Here is a 20,155-nt window from a genome sequence, read left to right on the forward strand (position 1 = left end):
AAATGGAGAAGCAGCCTCTTTACTTACTTACAAACTCCAGGAATCTTGCTCTCCAGCTCCAAAAAGGCCTCCAAAACTAGGCATGTTTTGGCCTAAAGGGTAAGTCTGAACAAATCTGAAATTAAGTGAAAATCATTTTACAAATGACCCTTAGGACTACTGGTTGTGCATTTTCGCTTTCTCGGATATCTAGAGGTGGCTGGAGAAATGCTAATGGACCATATTCTGTAAGAGTATGTGGTTCCATTGAAATAAAAACGATTTGAGAAATTGGGTTGATTTTGCCAGATTTTTATTTTTGGAAGAAAACCAAGAAAAAGAGTTCTGACAATGGTGAAGCATCCCATTTTGACATTTTTAAAAATTAAATATTTAAATTTTTCATTTGGATACAACTTTTTGTTTTGAATATTTTTAAATTTAGTATATTACAAAATAAAGTTGAAATAAAAAACTATTTTGTTGAAACAAAACCTTGATTGCCCCAACATGATTTCTCCCCCACCCCCCAGAATTTTCCTTCATAAAACTTCAACATTTTCAGTGTTTGTTTTGATTCAGAACAAAGCCAAATGCTGAAATTGCTAAATCTTTCATGAAAACAGAACTACCATCTTCTATGCACTGTTGGTTGGTGGTGTATATACAGCATATGTTACCAAAATTAATAATTTGAGTTGTCCAGGTAGATTCCCAGTAGCTTTTGGATGATCAAATAGGTGCAATGTTTTTTCCATCTGTTTAGGCTCAGTGCTTGTGACCTTCTCTTTTGAATGCTAACCTTCTGTTTCTCACAACAAGATTAGCTTATTACAGTGTACTCTAGACAGGGTCACACACCTTAACTGAGTTTAGAAGCTGAGCTACTGATGACCCATTTGTTAAGAAAAATAGCATGCTGTGAGCATGACACTAGTGCTTACTGATCTGTTTTGAAAGATTTTACAGTATTGGTGATGATTTATACATCCCTAAATTGCCTGGAACTAGCCTATCTGATGGGCCAGCTCCCTCCTGTGGAACATTGTTACAATCAGTGGAGATGGCTAAGCTGGAACTAACTTGGTTCTTGTTGGCAGGGTTTTCTCTTGAGGGTCCATCAGCTATAGAATTTATTCCCACTTTTATTCTGAAAGCCCCCCCAATCTGCTGACTTCAGGCCCCACTAGGGTGACCAGATTGCAAGTGTGAAAAATTGGGACGGGGTGGGGGATAGTAGGTGCCTATATAAAGAAATAGCCCCAAATATTGGGACTGTCCCTATAAACTCAGGACATCTGGTCACCCTAGGATCATCTGAAAAGCCCATTTGTTTGGTGCAGAGTTTTGGGATGCTGAGTGGTCAGAGTGCAGGGGTGGGTTTATTTTCATGCTAAGTGTTTGGCTTTGTGTTGGATCGGATCTGCTGTCATTTTGTTTATGCTTCTCCCTCCATTTTGGAACAGTTTAAAGCTCCTATCTGAGTACCTAGCACCTGGGATAGATGTCTATAAAGTAGTAAAACTGAAATAAACAAAATATTTGCTCCTGATACTGCTTGAGCTGCGAAGAAAGACTTGAAGCAAGACAGTTCCATTGGCTAGATATCTGAGAAGGCTAAAATGCACAACCAGTAGTCCTAAGGGTTATTTGTAAAATGATTTTCACTTAATTTCAGACTTGTTCAGACTCACTCTTTAGGCCAAAACATGTCTGGTTTTGGAGACCTTTTTGGAGCTGAAAAAGCAGGATTCCCGGAGTTTGTAAGATAAGCAAAGAGGCTGCTTCCAGATTTCATATAATTTATCTTTCACACAAGGGTGACATGAGTTTAAGTAAGTTCATGTTTGCAAAATGCTTTGAAAATATAATGTGCTAAGTATTACTACTTACAAGTAAAAACTGGAGAGTAGCCTTGGATCTGATGGCAGAGATTAGCCTTAAGCACAGTTTCTATAAAAAAAATTGCATGTACAATCAATTTAAAAACTTCAACATCAAGGCCTTGATTTTACCCATTCCCACAATGAACAGGCAGGCCCAGCAGAGTTAGTTGAAGTGCTAATAAACTCTGGCCCTGCTGAACTAAACATTCCAGAGTTGAGGGCTTTCCACCAAAAGCACTCTACTTTCAGCACAGAGACTGCTTCGCAGTTGCTGGGGCAGAACAAGAGGTTTTCTCTCAGGCGGCCAAGGCCTATCTTATATTGGGCTTGGATTGCACCTATATAGGTGTGTGATGTGTTTCAGTTGCTGTTAGTCTTCATGAGGAGGATATTTTACATCAATTCATTAATTACGGAATCTGTTCTCTATTTGGGAGCAATAAACTAACAATGAACTAACACATGTTACATCCTGCCAGAGACATGCTGGTGGTTATTGATTGACAGAGTCCTACAAACCTCAGGGATCTGCATGATTTTGCATGTATATAAACAGATTACAAAACGTACGGGTGAGTCCCAAATAAGGGCTTGGAATGGGCCTGTATCTGACACTACAGCATAACGCACCTACTCCAGATTGCTAACTTGTGCTCCAGAATCTCAGCTTTCATGAAATAAGGTTGCACCTTCACTAGAAAAAAAAAGGTTTAACTAACTTGAAAGCAAAATCCTAATGAAGCCAAGGCAGTTTGTAGTTTTCACATGAGTAGGGCAAGACAAGTTAGAGACAAAGCTCCCCCTTAGGTTACATCTACACTTAAAACAATACAGCAGCATAGCTGCAGTGTTGCAGCTGCACCGTTGTAGTGCTTCAGTGTAGACACTTACTCCAGTGATGGGATGGGTTTTCCCCATCTCTGTAGTTAATCCACCTCCCTGAGAGGCTGTAGCTTGGTCGACAGAAGAATTCTAGCACTGTCTGCACCGAAGGTTAGCTCGGCACAACTACTTCTTTCAGGGAGGTGGATTTTTCACACTCTTATGCTGATGTAAATTTTCAGGGTAAACAAGCCCTTAGTCTTTAACTTGACCTGCTAACTTGAAAGCAAAATAAAGTGACAGGGGTAAAACTAGCAGATGCTCATTTGGTATATGCGCATCACTTAGGACTTGATCCTGCAATGTTTACTCCTGTGAGTAATGCTTGCTCAAATAAGTAACACCACTGATTTCAATGCTTTAATAGCAGCCCCTGGCATCAGTGAGTGAACCCTGTGATGTACCAAGAGTTCTGACTTTTGGATCCCTGACCCAGATCATGTAACTGGGTGAGGAAGTCAAGCTGAAGTTTCTTGCCTGCACTCCTGTGAATCAGACCTTTATCCCAAGTTGGACTGGTTGTGTGACTAAGAATTACTCACTAGAATAAGGATTCAGAGTTGGGCTTTTAACTTGCACAGGATACAGCTGCCGGGGATAGGGGAGTGGCAGGTCCAAGTTACTACGCACCTGGATATTTGTAGAAGAGCCTGGGTTTGGAAGTGAGTAAACAACATGCCTGTCTGGGCAAGTGATATCCCTTTATTGTGAATGTGCCACCTTCTCCAAGTAACTAAAGGCCCAGTCCTGCAGCCCTTACTCAGACAACATTGTCACTGATTCCAGTAAGAGTTTAGCTGAGTAAGGACTGGAGAATTGGGCCATTAAACATCCTAAGAGACAGAAGAACTTTTAAGATAACAAAATCTCAATATTTCATCATTTAAAATGAGCAACACTTGATACATGACAAACAATGAGATGTGCAGGGCATAAGTCAAAAGGATGATAGGGGGTGTAAAACAATAAATCTTTAAAAATCTTACATATTGTTTAATGAAGAAATTAATTATTCTCTAATGAATGAGTGAAAAAACATATTATTTCCCAGTAACATTAATTAATGCACATGGGCATTGTTTCTTCAAATATCTTTGAATTCCCTATAAATAAGGCTCCGGGTTTGTCACAGAGGTCACGGATTCCATGACTTTCCATGAGCACTGTGACTTCTGCAGCAGCCGGTGCGCCTGGCCCGGGGGTCATCTGAGCTCAGGCAGCCACCCGGGCCTGGCACACCAGCTACTGCTGGGGCAGTCTTGGGGCCCTCCGCCCCTCAGCAGCAGGAGTTTGGGTGTGAGGGGGCTCAGGGTTGCGGGGTGGGGCGGTGCTTACCTGGGGGAGGGGCTCCCTGGAAGGGTAACAGCAACTCCCCTCCCTCAGTTCCTAGCTCCATGTGCTACCTCTGCCCGCAGGCATCACCCCCACATCTTCCATTGGCTGTGGTTCCCAGCCAATGGGAGCTCCAGAACCAGGGTTTGGGGCAGAGCAGAGGCAGCACGTGGAGCTAGGAGCTGAAGTCGCCGCTACCCAGGAGCCTGCCCCAGCCCCATCAATTCAACTCCCTCCCCAGCACCTGCAGTGCTCCCCAGGCCGTGACTTCCACTCTGAGCACCTGTGGCGCCCCCCCAGGCCATGACTCCCCCCCACACCCCAAGCACCTGCAGCGTCTCCCTGGGCCATGCCCCTGCCAGCACCCCCAGGCCGCGCCCCCTGCCCCAGCACCCGAGCTCCCTCCCCCCCAAGTTTTAGTCAGGGGTATACAGTAAAAGTCATGGACAGGTCACGGGCCATGAATTTTTGTTTACTGCCCGTGACCTGTCCATGCCTTTTACTAAAAATACCTGACTAAAACGTAGCCTTACCTATAAATACACTGACTTGTCAGAGACTTGACTGTTTGGCTTTTAGCCCCATTAACAATACGCATGCATTTCTCAGTCAATAACTTACGTTCAGAATTGAATTTGAAAAATGCTAAAGATTCACCAAGAAGTAGTAGGGACACAGGTCTCTTATTCTTCAGCTATCTCTTACTGTTCAGTGTTGTTTCCTGAAAGAGGTTTTGTACTGTAGAAACAATTCACTTGTTGTATTAGCTTCTGTTGTATCCAGAAGGAACTTCAAATATTGCTGTCAGATAAGCAGGAAGAACTCCCACCAAAGCCAATGGAAGTTGTGTGTGCTTATCTGAAGGCAGTTTGGCCCAACTCATATTTAGTTTGAAAGTAGTGTGGTGTTACTTTCCGAAAAATACATTTTTTGAAAGCATGTTAAGCAAAAAAAATCGTCAGTTAAAAAAAAAAAGTTATTTTCTCTGGAAGCAGCAATGACACTGAACTACTCACAAGCAGATTTTATCATGATAGCTTAAGGTTTATGAAACAAAATCATGTGATTAATCTTCTAAACACGTTCTCAGAAAAACTAAAATGACACAGATTCACAAGGAATTAATAGTCCTTCAGACAGCTAATGACCCAGCACTATGTTATCACTTTCCCACCCTGCAGAAGAAACAGAGAGTTCAGCCCCACAAAGCAGCAGAACCTCTGAAGAATTTGGATACACATGTGATCTGTGGAGATCAGTGTGAGGGTTATACATCTCCACGCTGACTTCCAGCTTTCCAGATTCCTCTCAGCGCGACTCCTACAAAACCTCCTCCTACTTAGTGTTCTACAGAATGGAGGGGAAAACCCAGTAAGTTACTGCCAGCACCGGCTGCATTAACTTACCCATAAAAGTTCTAAGAGATGGATTAGGGGGTGGGGGACGGTGCAGCTTCTATGATCTTCCTTCTCCTCATCCTGACACATATCCAGCAATTTGCCCCCTCCCTGAACACAAGATCCTGACCCTTATGGAGTAATCCTATAGAGTTTGAGAAACATGAAACCCATGAGGTTCCATGGAATTGAATAAAAAGTGTTAACCATAGTACAGTGAGTGTATGTGTGTGTGTGGGGGGGTATTTTGTTTTCAATCTATAGAATTCTATAGCAAAAATATAATTCACTATTAAATTCTAGAAGGACTACTCAAAAAACCTATAGAAAGATTCTAATTTAATATGAAATCCTATAGGATTTTTCCATAAGGGAAGCCTGGTTGGAGACCTCAAAGAGGGACTTTGGTGGGGTCAGGAGAAGGGAGGAGCAATGTTGCGGAGCTGGGCCTCCCCAGGCAAGGAACTGCTTGATCCTTGGACCCTCCACTCATATAAGTGGAGAGTATAACACAGCTCCAAGAAATGTCACTGTGCTATGTTCCCCTGCCCATATTACTTGTAGGGCAAATGCCAGCAACACCAGGCAAAATAGTCACAGAGAAATTTTTTATTCAGATCTGAAACTGCTTGGTAAACACTAAACACTAAATACTTAGGGTTGCCAACTTTCTAATTGCCGAAAACCAAACACCCTTCCCTGAGACTCTGGTCCCCACTCACTCCATCCCCAGCCCTCTGTTGCTCACTCTCCCCTACCCTTGTTCAATCGCTCATTTTCACCAGGCTGGGGTAGGGGCTTGGGATGCAGGAGGAGGCTCTGGGCTGGGGAGTGGGGCTGAGGGGTTCGGAGTGTAGGAGGGGACTTCGGTCTGAGGAAGGGGATTGGGGTGTGGGAGGGGTGCAGGCTCTGGGAGGGAGTTTGGATGCAGGAGGGGGCTCAGGGTGGGACAAGGAGTTGGGGCATAGGAGGGGGTTCAGACTCCAGGCGGCGTTTACCTCAGCACCTCCCGGAAGCAGCTAGCATGTCCCTCAGGCTCCTAGGTGCAGACGTGGCCATGGGGTCTCCGTGCGCTGCCCCTATACGCAAGCGCTGCCCCCGCAGCTCCCACTGGCTGCAGTTCCTGGCCAATGGGAGCTGCAGAGCCGGCACTCGGGGCGGGGGCCACGCACGGAGCCCCCTGGCCATCCCCCAGCTGGAGGGACATGTAGCCGCTTCCCATTGCTGCGTGGAGCCGGGTAGGAATAGGACCTTGCCTGCCTTGCTCGCCATCAACCAGACTTTTAATGGCCTGGTCAGCAGTGCTGACTGGAGCCGCTAGGGTCTTTTTCAACTGGGCGTTCCGGTTGAAAATTGGACGCCTGGCAAACCTATAAATACTGAGATTAGAAAAAATGGGGTCAAGGTGTAAATGAGGGCTCTAGCCTGCTCTCAGTACACATGCAACACTCCCATTGAAGTTGGTGGGAGTTTTACCTGAGTTTGGGTGTAGATGGGGTCCTAAATTTGGCAGATGTAGCCCGTGTACCAATAAGCTGAGCATGTGGATTTAGTAAACTGGAGCAGCATGTATGCAAACAAGGAAAAAATTTATTCAGCTGCAACACACCTGCGCATTTGCCCAAAGGTAGTTGCGGAACACATAGGCAAGTTTACCCTCATCAGAAGGATTAACCAATAATCAAGATAACCATTATGAACAATCAGTTACTATGGGCCAAGTTCTATCATTAAATGCACATAGGCATTTCCCAGTGACTTCAGTAGGAGCTAAGCACATGTCCAAGGCAAAACCTAGCCTTATAGTCTCTGATAGTAGGAGGTCTATTGGATTTCAAAGTCCACAATGTTGCAATGAGCTTTAGATAGACAGACTCCGGGGTATCCCAAGGATGCCTGTGAAGGGCTCATTAAAAGATCGAGTCCCAATTTTGTAAGCACTGAACGTGCATAAACAATATTAGTGTTTGATTGTCTTAGTTTTAAACCACAGTTTTGGGGACATTTGGAAGGATGATACCTATGGTGCCACCAAACACAAAGCATTAATACAAACAACTTTTTTCAACAAGAAACAGAGCTCTGTTTTTTTAGGAAAAAATGCAAAGAATCTAAAGATTTAAAACAAGGGATTTGAATCACAGTATTTTGTAGTATTTAAAATTAAAATCCATTTAGAATTTGCCAGAAAGCCTGAATACTAGTCCAGTAATTCATTTATCATTTTCAATAACATTTTGGAGAGGTAATTAATCAACTTATGACATATATTCAAGTACTGTCACCTTTCATTGTCTTTAATTAAACTCTCCTTCTGGTATTTATCATACTTTCTCTAAACTGATTTACAGAAACTGATTTTTTTTGGGAGGTGGGGGGTACAGGTTATATAAAAATACATGTGGTAACCGTGTTTTTCAAAGAAGAGATTCTAGTTCTGCTTCAGATAAATATCTAGTCTTAAATAGATAGGGGTAAATTCTGCTCTCATCTACAGCAGCATAAATTTGAAATAAACTGAAGTCTGTGGTTTTACTCCAGGTTTATACCAGTGTGAGTGCAAAAATTTGTTCCTCTAGAAATACAGGATTTTATTACACTTATTGTAAAATCTACAAATAGGCCAAGTCACAAACTTCAGATTCAGAGGGGGATATTTAGATTTAGGCTTTTCCATGATTTCACCATAAAAATAAGGGCAGTATCAAAGTTTTGATCCTGGTTCATCTCCAAGTATTCCTGCATTTTGGGCCTGTTCTGCCCAATTTGGGATGGGTGGTCAGCCTAACAGTAACAGGTTGTTGTTCTTATTGACTGTTTATTAGACCTGGGCAGAAAATGTTTATTTCCATAAGCTTTTTATTTGAGAAATCCGGCCTTTTCCATGGAAGCTTCCATTTTGACAACAACAAAAAGATTTTTTTTTCTCATCAGAGAAATATTTCAAATGAAAAAAATTCATCCAGCTCTGCTATTTAGATTGCAGATTGCAGCACCATTGTACTATGTACTGTACAAACACATGCAAAGCGTTGGGGTGAAATCCAGAGTCCATTAAAATCAATAGCAAGACTTACATTGACTTCAATGGGGCCAGATTTCACCCATGATTCCTGTTCCACAAAAGTTACAATTTAAGGGTCAGATTGTGCCTGGCTCCTAACATGGCCACATAGGGCAGTAAGGAGAAGTAAGTCACCATGGCCATATTACTGACAGGGGCGGCTCTAGGAATTGCGCCGCCCCAAGCAGGGCGGCATGCCGCGGGGGGCGCTCTGGCGGTCGCCGGTCCCGCGGCTCCGGTGGACCTCCTGCAGACATGCCTGCGGAGGGTCCGCTGGTCCCGCGGCTCCGGTCCACCGGAGCCGCCTGCCGCCCTCCCGCGGCACGCCGCCACAAGCATGCGCTTGGCGCGCTGGGGTCTGGAGCCGGCCCTGATTACAGATCCCTGCACTGTGGGTTTGGGCAAGGGAGGGGAAAAGAGCAGGGACTATTCCTCTTGTACTTCCCACTTCAAGTAGGCCCCTCTTCCTCAAGGCACTAGGCAGCAGAACTGAGCTGGTCCAAAAGAGAAGGAACATACAGCTGGTAAAGGGCTATAGCGACTGACGTCTTCACAGGAGCAAAGGAGTGGGTACCGGGGAGAAATTGTGACTGCCTCCTGGGGGCTCCTCCTAAGGCAGCACAGCTTTGTTCTGCTGCATACGCTGTGCAAAGCTTCAATTTAGCCCTAAAACAATTGACATATGGGGGAGAGATGAGGGAAGAGGGATGCATTCAAATACATACAATGTTAATATATATTTGCAATTTTTAAAATTATTTTTATGGGTTGGATTAAACCTTGTTGAAACTGGTGGGTGCAACAGCTCTCTTTCATTTAAAGTAGTGATAAGATACCATTCAGCTCCTTTATGGAACCAGCTAGCTGAAACAGCACCAGCCTCCACCCAAAAAACAGGCATATATATGCAAGGCACACGGAGGCGGAGGGGGTTTACTGAGTATTGTTCTACTAATGGGGCATATGTGTGCAAGAGAGAAAGCAGCAAAAAAATCTACCACAGAAGCAGACCAAGAGAAGAAGCAGAAAGCCAAAGATGACACAGCCTGGACAAACACTGGGAGAGTGGCCATGAGGGGGAAAAAAAGCCGAGCGAGAGCTTTTGCAAATGACCATTGTCTGAACGAGTCTTCAAACTGCAAGCAAAGAACTCTATCCTGTTTGATTCCTACTGTGTCCAGGGACACAAAACTTTGTATATTCCTGACTCCAACAATTTCTCCTAAATCTATTAGCCAAGATGGCCAGGGATGCAACTCCTTGTTCTGGGTATCCGTAGCCTTTGATTGCCAGAAGCTGGGAATGGACAACAGAGGACAGATCACTCTGATTGCCTATTCTGTTCATTCCCTCTGAAGCACCTGGCACTGGCCACTGTCAGAAGACACGATATTGGCCTACACAGACCATAGGTCTGAGCCAATATTGCCATTCTTATGTCCTCCTAACAGAAATAACTCATGGGACCCCAAATTTTGACAACTGCTCTGGTCAAATGCTATTATACATAAAAGTAAGTATCAGCTTTCCCCATCTGCTGCTCAACTCAGCCAGGATTAAATTGGCTGATTTCTTAGAGGCATATGAGTGTTAAAGAAAGATATAAAAGAATAGAGGGTGATAGCCTATTTATTACCTCTCAAAAGATATGAAGCAGCTGCTGCACATTGTTTAAAATATCTCTAAATATGTATTTTACCCAAATACATATTTCCCAACATTATGTCTTATTTATTTATAGAAAAAAATACAACTAATTATTTACCCACAAAAGCCCTAACTACTGGAGCCAATGGGGCTTGATGGTGGAGGGGTTGCCCAAAATTCTCAGCACTGAATGAGAGCTGTTGGACCCAATCCTGCAAACCACTTCTGAGTGAGCAAAAATCAATGAGTAAAAGTCAAGTTTTAACCTTTCTGCTCTAACAAAGTCAATGAGTCATTAGGGGAGAATTGTGGTGAGGAGAAAGCAGACCAAGACAGACTCTGAATTAGAGCCCTGTGCGGAGACTATTTTTTTAATCCTGATCCTGCCCCGCAATACCCACTCCCACCTGCTCCTGCACTGTTACCCCATTCCCGCCTGCAAAAACATTAGATCCCGCAAGATCCTCATACACGGAATTCAGACACAATTTTTATCATTAAAAGAATAAAAAATACCTTGGCTCCTATTATAACAGACATCAGATCTCTTTCTATCCCTCACTTAAATTTAAGTATTAAAACATTTATTGTTTTTTAAAAAAGAAAAACTTGCTTTACATTGCTAAAATTCTATTTATGACAAACTGACAAGAGATTTAATGTTTTCCCACAAATTACCACAGTTGGGGTTTTTTTTTGCCCATCAAAGTACATTTTACCCGCTCCCACTATTATGGCAGTGAGTGGGATCCTAGTTCCGCTGCAGGGCTCTACTCTGGACTCATCCATGCACAGTATGGTTCAGGAACCCCACACTTTGGATAATGTGACCATTAGTTTAAAACAGTCATGGTGCACCATGAGCACAGAACCCATCAGGCTTGGTTCTCCCACTCCCAGAGAGTTGTTTCAAATGAACATTGTTTGAAGGAATCCAAATAACCATAAAATATATTTAATAAAAAAAATAAGTATAATATATATTAAAAAAGTGAAAAGTTTCTGTATGTTTTTTTCAAGTGACTTTCTAGTGACAGCCAAAATTATGGTTTCAGCTATTTATTTTTTTGAACAATTACAATTTGGCAACCATAGCCCCAGTGGAACATTGGAAGAACATACTATGGATCATTAGCTTTTGACTGAAGACAAATACTAAGTGTGGGAAATGAGAAACTTACAATGAGTTACTGTATCAATAAAAGATAGTCACCTAAATCTGTCTGTCTTGGATTTACACCTGTGCAACCTTAATAAGCTCAGTCAGGTTTCGGGAGTGTAACCAAGGGCATAATTTGGCCCCTATACTTTGTCATCAGCTCCAAATGAACAGTTATTTTATAAAAATAAGTACTATATCCTGTCCAAAAAAGTAAGCTCATGGGATAGCTTGTAACTACCATTTTGGATTATGAAGAAAAGTTTGGTCAACACACAGGGGAAGGTTTAGTTCCAGCAAACACACACAAACAGGAAATCTCTCTACAGTAAGAAGGTGTTTTTCTTTACACAATAGAATTTAAAGATGTGTCATCATGTAATTTAAAACAAAAATGGCTATTGCTAAGTAAGTTCACCCTTTCCAGTAGGTTATGAGTATACTAGACTTACAGTACATTTCAAAACCTGTTAGAACTTGCATGGATGGCATACAAACACAAACAAATGAAACCTGTCTTAGTCTGTGCATGGTTTTTAATCGGTAAGCATGTCAAGCTTTGCGGGGGGAAATCAATTTTCAGAAGGCAAATGGTAACAACTGCAGATTTAATCAAATTACATCTGCAATCCTTTACTATTCTCAATATGTTTGAAATGATGCAGCTCCGTGGTAAAAAATGAATTTCAATAAATGTCATATATTTAGTTATATGCCTTATTTTTTTAAATTTATCAAGCTAGATCACTGATCCTTAGCAGAAATTATGCCAGCATATGTCAAAAGGAGTTGGATGCTGTTTAGTAGGATAGGCATTAATATGAAGGAGCTATAGTAGAGAAGAGTGACTAAGATATGAATCTTTATTTGTACCTTACCATACAGGAAAAAAAATTACCCAGACATAGCTCATAAGACAAGAATTGCAGCTGTGGCATACACAACAGAATGCTGCTGGGAATCAAATACCACAATGATGGGCATGGTATAAGAACCTGAATAAACTAGTAATTCTTTGAAGGCACAGCATTTAAGTATTTTTCATTTCACATAAGGTTTCATCTGAATTTGATGAATTCCAGGATTGCCTCCCCTACAAAAAAAAAAAAATCTATTTCATGTTGATTTCCCTAGGGCTAGTAGAAGAAGCTGTATCATACAACCGTAAAACATGCTTCAAAGGCTCTCTGTTGACGTTCTTCTGCAACTATTATATATCACAGCAGTTCTCAAACTGTCGGTCGGGACCCCAGAGTGGGTTGTGACCCCATTTTAGTGGGGTTGCCAGGGCTGGCTTAGACTTGCTGGTACCCAGGGCCAAGGTTGAAGCCTGAGCCCCACCACCTGGGGCCAAAGCCTGAGAGCTTCAGTCCTGTGTAGGGGGGCTTAGGTTATAGGCCCCCCTGCCTGGGGCTGAAGCCCTTGGGATTCAGTTTGCCCCCCTCTCCCCCCCGTCTGCCTGCACAGGGTGGAAGGGCTCAGGCTTTGGCCCACCATCCTGGGCCATGGGGCTCGGGCGGGCTCAGGCTTTGGTCCCTCCTCCTGGTAGGGTGACCATATGTCCCGATTTTATAGGAACAATCCCGATTTTTGGGTCTTTTTCTTATATAGGCTCCTGTTACCCCCGACCCCGTCCCGATTTTTCACATTTGCTGTCTGGTCACCCTACCTCCTGGGGTTATGTAGTAATTTTTGTTGTCAGAAGGGGGTCGCAGTGCAATGAAGTTTGAGAACTCCTGATATCGGTATGTTATGAAAACCATTGTCATTGAAATCTTCTAGCAAAATTGTACACTACCTACTCCTGGGGGAATTCTGTGCCAAACAATTAAAAATTCTGCGCACAATATTTTAAAATTCTGCATATTTTTTGGTCAAAATAATGCAATATAATCCATCTGGTTTCAATTATTTTTGTAATTTATCTAAACTACAATACAATGGATGGAGAATGGGAGCGGGGAGCATTGGAGAAATCACCAACCCCGCTCTGCCTAATAGTAATGTAGCTAGTATTGACCCTTTACTTCTAATTATTAGTCAACAAATATATGCAGCCATATGCTTAGTGTTACATCATAGGCAACTGAAGAGCAAGTGAGGGCTGTGGACTCAAACTCACAATTTATACTGGCTACTGATCATCTCCAAAAAAGATCAGTAGCAAACAGTTCATGGAGCACATTTTGATAGGAAATTTTTTCATTCCAAAAATTTAGACCAGTTCTAATCACTAAAGCACCATAAGCATTTAAGGCCATACTGTCTTTTACAGTAAGGCTCCTTTACATCACTCTGGCAATGTAAAAGGAGTGTAAAATTTAAATGTAAAATTAAAAAAACAACAACTTTACACCTGTTGTATACTCCTGGGGGAATACAATAAGAACAATGGGAACAATTCACTAAGCAGGCAGGCTGCTACATTCTTGTGTGCCTGAGGGAACAGAGTCTGCCCCATGTCTCCCTCTTCAGAAACACCCCAAAGCTTTGCCCCTCTACACCGAGCATGCCACAACAGTAGTTGAGAGGGACACAGGGGCAGCTCCAGGCACCAGCACGCCAAGCGCGTGCTTGGGGCAGCAAGCCACAGGGGGCGCTCTGCCGGTCACCACGAGGGCGGCAGGCAGGTTGCCTTCGGCAGCATGCCTGCAGAGAGTCCGCTGGTCCCGCGGCTTCAGTGGACCTCCCGCAGGCAAGCCGCCGAAGGCAGCCTGCCTGCCGTGCTTGGAGCGGCAAAATACCTAGAGCCGCCCCTGGAGGGACAAAGTGTCTCTCTCACATGCATGACTACCCAGACCCCCCCACCAGTGGTGATTTACATCTCTACTGGCTGCTGTGGGTGTCCAAACCAACCTGCCCGCACTGTCGGGAAGTGGGCGCATGACTATTCTTGAGGTTTCCCTTTGCTTCCACATCAGAAGTCATTTTTCTGCTGGGAAGCAAAGAAATCTGGGGGGGACATTAATTCTGCGCACACGCAGTGATGCAGAATTCCCTCAGGAGTAACTACCAAGTGCCTCAAATTCTCTTGCTTAAGTTTCATGTCTCAACCCAAATATATGTGCAAACAGTACCCACCTGATTCAAAGCCCATTGGAGTCAACAGGATAGACTGCAATGGGCTTTGTGTCAGGCACTATCTGATCACATCAGGTGGCATAACAATATCATAGTGTAGTTCAAAAACAAAACAAGAAATGGCCCTCCATCTCCTTGAGCAATATTCATCCTTAAAACAACATCTTTTCCTTCACAGACATTACACCCTGGATGAATCTGGCCCAATAACTTTACCTTTTATTTTATATTTAAATTACAGGAAAAATGCTCTATCTTCCTGTACAACATAACAGTATTCCTGAAGGCAAATAGCTTGGCAATTTGGGAGATTTGTTAATGCTAAAGGAAACAAGTTAGCACACATACCATGTGTGTGAATGCCTTTAGAAATTAGATTGCAACCCTGATTTGATTTCCTAAAAGGTATTTGAAACAAGGAAAGCAACACAAGGCTAGCAATTCTAAGAGTAATGAGCATTTGTGGGATTTCAAACAGCTCTACATAAAACAGGCACAATGTTCTGGGGAAAAGAGGTCACCTAATTATTCCTTTCTTTAAGGCCCTGTCTACACTACATTTCCCCTGGGTGACAAAACTGCTTTAAAAATGGTTTCTCCTAATATGCCTGTGTTAGCTGCTGTGGATGAGGTATAGATTTGTTAAAACCATTGCTAAGATAAATATATTCTTTAGAAAGAAAGCCCAACAAAACAGAACTCTGATGGTTTGGCTGCACATTGGGGGATGGGCAGGCCATGTAGATCGACACTTTACACAGTGGTCAGCTCATCTCCACAGTGGCTCACTCCATGTGGGAGTGGAGAGGTTTGGGTAGACTAGCGAACTAGAAAGAGCATGGCTAGAATCTGCAAACCGTGAATTCAGTGGCTACAAACTGTATGAAGGAGGCAATCATAGACTGTAGCAATTACAGACAAAATGATGGCTCCACCGACTGGTAATGGGCTGTTAAACATTCGGTCTCTGTGCCAATGCTTCAAATGCAGCCCAAAGAGGCCATAAGTGTGGGAAACCTGGTCACCTGGGTTTCATGAACTAATGCTAGAGGAGCTGGTTTGCAGACAAGAAACCCATATGCATTTGTTCAGAGTGTCAGGTGGCAAATATCCCTGAGAATTCCCCGCTCTCTTCCCTTCCCGCCAACACACCTTGGAACTGGGATTCTTAAGGCTCCTTGGGGCTGGTGTTTCGTGTCTTCATCCTGGGATCTTCAAAGGATACCAGGTGACTGCTCTTTTATCTCCCCATTTTATCATTGGTATTATTAATATTTATTATGTGTATTATTATTGTGCCCAGAGATCCCAGGCAGGATCCCATTGTGCTAGGCACTGTACAAACACGTGAAGACACTGCGTCTGTCCCAACGTGCTCTCTTGAGTGAGTAGAGTTAAGATAGGTGCCTACTACAAAGGGGTGCTGGGTCCTGAGAGAGACCTCAGAATTCCTTGTGTGGACACTGCCCTGGAGTCTGCACTGAAGCTAAGGAAGCCCAGATTTCTGAGGTATCTTTCAGGCAGCAGGTTCCCTCAGCTGCTGTGGATTCAGGCATGTTTACAGCTGCCAGTTGGATGGGGTGATCTCCAGAATGTCTTTACTCTGATTTGGGGTCCAGCAGACTGAAGAGGCCATCCCCTTTCCCCTCTGAGATAAACAATGTGGAGCAGCCACCTGGCGGATCACATAAGGATGAGGAAAAGCCACTTGGCCCCCCAACAGCACTGGACACAGTAGAAGGGGGTTGCAGGTCACCATGCAAGCCCCCAGAAGATTGCAAATGAAGGATGGGTCTCAGAGCCAGTAGGGAGGGGAAAGAGGATGTTAGGGACTTGTAGACTTGGTGAAGTAAGAGGCCAAAATTTGCTAACAATTCTTTGTTCATGAACCTCTCAATGAACCTCTGCTAAGTTTTGGGTTTCTAATTGGCTTAGGCCTTAATTACTCTGTTTCCCATTGCATTACCATCAACTGTAAGCCATAGGCTGGCTTCAGAATGACCTTTGTAAAGAAATAAACCCTCTAAAAAGAACATCTGTAGTTGTGTGTCAAGAGAAACAAGTGTTATGGAATGGTCATAAATTCTGAAAAACACTAAGACAAAAGACAAGACAAAACTTCTGCAGCCCTCTGGAAATAGATTTTGATCTGAATTTAAAAGAGATTGTTGTACATAACTAATTTGGTGTATTTACCTTTCTTCAAATTAACAATTGTGTACTAAATGACCTGTTATACATTATCTATGGCTACAGAAGGTTTAGGGAGGTAATGAGTAGTTATTCTCTCAGGTTATTTTGTTTTTAATCTGTGACTCTTGCAAAACAGCAGCGTTGTGGTCTTTATTGGATAACACACAGTGTAAATATTAGCTGCAAATATTTAAACATCTCTTATAGAGAAGTGGGACATTTTGTACCTTGCCTAAGTATGATTTTGTGTCTTTCAAGTCTCAGAAATGATTCCCACCTATTTGTGCTTGCCAGCAATGCAAAAGGACATTTTGAATGAGATATATCAAAAGCAAATGAATTACTGCAATATGCAAAGGTTTATTGGGAAAACTGAAAACATCCATACATTGCAGCTTCTCAAAGTAAATCCTGTAGATTATAAATGCAAAAAATCCCAAAGAACTGCATAGTTATTAAAGTGTTTGTATTATTTAAATATTATTTAACATTTTAGGGGGTGAGGATTAACCTAAATACTTACAGTTTCTAGAACATACATAAATATTTATACAGAGACCATCTAACTTAATGTTGATATGGGCACACTATTAAAGTTTCATTACAGACTGTAAATTATTCCTAATTGTGGACAAATTTCATCTTTAAAATAAAAAATTTACAATACAACAGCAAGAAATATTTTAAATACACCAGATCTGTAAAGTACATAATCTGGTAATCTGGAAGATCAATGCTTAAAAAAAAAGTATACTAACTTAATGGAAGTCTGATTGACTATGCAAGAATTTATCAATAGCCAAATATTTAAAACATTTTTTTTCTAAATTGAACTTTCAAGTTAAATTTGACAAAACTGTCTGAATAACCCAAAGCCTTTGACTTCATTTGCATTTCTGCACCTCTTATGCCCCAACAGCACATCTAATGGTCCATATGATCATATCAAATAGACAGTCACAAAGAGAAAGCGTAATAGTTGACAAGAAAAATAGTACACAAGATACATGTTAAAAGCAACATATGTATGGTAGGTGGCTGGCTCCTAGGGACTGAAATACAAGCCTAAATATTGTGTTATACAATGTGATGATTCTTACAACATTTCCGGAGAGTGCTTTCTAAGTGTGGCATTTTCTTTCTAATGCCACTTGGAACAATTACCCTAGTAGTAATTGACTAGGATATCTTAAAAATGAAAAAGAATATAGATAATCATCTGATGAAAGTTTAGAAGAACTGACATGATTCTATCAAAATTAGACTCTGTGACACTCCTCACACACAGGAGGTAAAGGGTTTTATTATTACATCTCAAACCCAGGAAGTTTCCAGCTGCTAAAGCAGCGATTCCTGTAAAATAAAACACGAGTGCAGAAGACACCAGAGTGGAGTTGACGTTTCCCTTGGTCGGAATTAATCTGAACCCCTTAACTGACTCTCACGCCACGGCGGTGCCACATGCATACAGTACCTGTCTCTGCTAAAGCCAACAGCGCGGTATTCCAGCCGGGGTCCGCTCTAGGGGTTTCTAGCAGGACACCAACGCCTCCCGCTACATTGCCGAGCAGCGGGGTCATCCCCCTGGGAACGTGCGAGGCGAGGGCAGAAGCCGGCCAGGAGGCGCGGCGCTCAGGACACCAGCAGAGGTGCACGTGCACCTGCGGGCAGGGCGAGGCGCTCCCCTTCCAGCGCTGAAGGGAGCGGGGGCTCCTCGCGGCTAAGCGGCCACTTGGCCGCTTCCCCGGCGCTGCCGTCAGGCTGAGTCAGATCGTGGTTGGTCCAGAGTGGATGATTGTAAGCGCCGCACCCCCCTTCGTTCACCACCTCCCCCTGCCCTCGGCAGAGCCACTCACTCCGGAGTCATGCAGGCTCGCCCGGAGCGCTCCCCCTGACTCAGCCCCAGGAGCGTGCCGCCCGCCCCCTGCTGTCCCCGGGCTTGCTGACAGCTACAAGTGCACTAACCCCCACCCCCCAGCCGCGGGCTCGAGTCCACTGCCACCGCCACCGCTTCGGTTCGCACGAGTGTGGGGCCAGGTCCTCCAGTCCTCGCCGGGATCTGGCCGCGGGGCACTGAGGCTCCAGCTCGCGGAGCCGGGCGGGGGGACCCCCCTCCCTCCCACCGCCGGGTGGCTGCACAGGCCGGTCCCCGGCACTCTCCGTTTGTACCTTGAGCGGGCGGGGAAGCCGAGGCAGCTGCTCCGTATCTGGGTCCCCGACTCCCGCGCTGCGCTCCCGCCACCTGGAGGCAACGTCGCTGCTGGGGGGCGAGCGGGCGGGCGCAGCCCTGCTGCTCCCCAGGGCACCTGGAGGCGCCTCTCCCGCTCCTATGGGGGCTCCCAGCGGTAAATCAGCGCCTGGCCTCGGCTCCCCAGTGCCCCGCCCCGCCCCGCGCGGTCCTGACCTGCCGGTGACTCACCGCCTGCCTCGCAGGGGCCCGGGAGCGCGGAGGAAGCTGCCCTTCCCCCTCTCCCGGGGGTGCGGCCGGTGGCCGGGCTGCGCTGCCCACGTGGAGAGCCCCCCGCCCCACAGCTCCGCCCCCCGCGCCCCGACTTTCCAGGTGAACCGGGGGAGTTTCCCGGGACCCTCCCCCCACCAGCTGGGTCAGCAGCCCAGGCAGGCTCGGAGCTGCGGCCGGGGGACGGGCCGCCGGGCCGGGCTGCCGAGCAGCGACGAGCCCGACTCAGCGGGGACAACAAGCGTGGCATTGGCTCGGGGAGCGGACGAGGGGGCCCTGGGGGTGGGGATCCAAACTAGCCAGCCCCGCAGAGCCCCAGTGGCCTTTTGGGCCCTGACACCCATCGCGATCCCCCACCCACGCAGCCCTTTGCCGCTGTTTGCCTCTCCCTCGTTGTGTAACTGCCCCAGGCACACCCGGGGGACCCGGACTTCCCCCGAAGTGCCAGGCACCGCACAGAGTACACTGGGAAGAGCTAAACTGCCTTCCCTTTCCTCATCCCTAACCCTGAGCCTGCACCTAGCTCCCAGCGGCAGCTGCAGAGCCGCCACTGAACTCCTTGATCTGGATCCTGCAAGCCCATCGGGAGAGACTTGCAGGATCCAGCCCTTAAGTGGTCCCTCTAAGGCTGGAAGATAAAACGTGTTCAGACAGAGATGTGCTATTTAGGCTGCCTTTAAAAAAATCGGATTTAAAAGCAGAGCTTCTCCCGTGTTACTACCCGAAAGTATTGGTACCAGAAGAAATATTAAATTGTCATCCAGTAACTCAGTGCCAGTGTCCCCACCCTGCTGTGCTACAGCATAAACCAGGCAGCCCTGAGAACCGAATCGGTCCATAGTCTCTCTACTGGGTGTGTCAGAGATGGGAATTGTATTGTGATCATCTGCCCTCTAGGAAATGGATTTAAATAATCCCACATAGATAATCAAATAGCCATCTATCAGTAACGGTGCCTATGTGAGTTGCAAGGGATACTAAGTGCTCAGATACGAAGTACTGGGGATTTATCTCCAGAACATCTCTGTAAGGTAGGTATCCTCTCAGGGGCGGCTCTAGGAATTTGGCCGCCCCAAG

The 20,155-nt window shown here is 44.8% G+C and overlaps 1 protein-coding gene across 2 annotated transcripts in view; it reads right to left on the minus strand.

Annotated features, from left to right (window-relative positions):
* MET (MET proto-oncogene, receptor tyrosine kinase) overlaps positions 1-18,316 on the minus strand; it is a 125,544-nt gene extending 107,228 nt beyond the window's left edge. The window contains exon 1 of one of the 2 annotated variants that reach the window (XM_045031575.1): positions 18,095-18,316. The gene's annotated coding sequence lies outside the window, so the exon portion shown is untranslated. Of the gene's footprint in view, positions 1-4,700; positions 4,719-18,094 lie in introns of those variants that run through there. The other variant, XM_045031582.1, reaches the window with a different exon arrangement.
* Between the last annotated feature and the right edge of the window lie 1,839 nt (positions 18,317-20,155).

Source organism: Mauremys mutica, chromosome 1, assembly GCF_020497125.1.
Source record: "Mauremys mutica isolate MM-2020 ecotype Southern chromosome 1, ASM2049712v1, whole genome shotgun sequence".
NCBI classification, from domain to species: Eukaryota; Metazoa; Chordata; order Testudines; family Geoemydidae; genus Mauremys; species Mauremys mutica.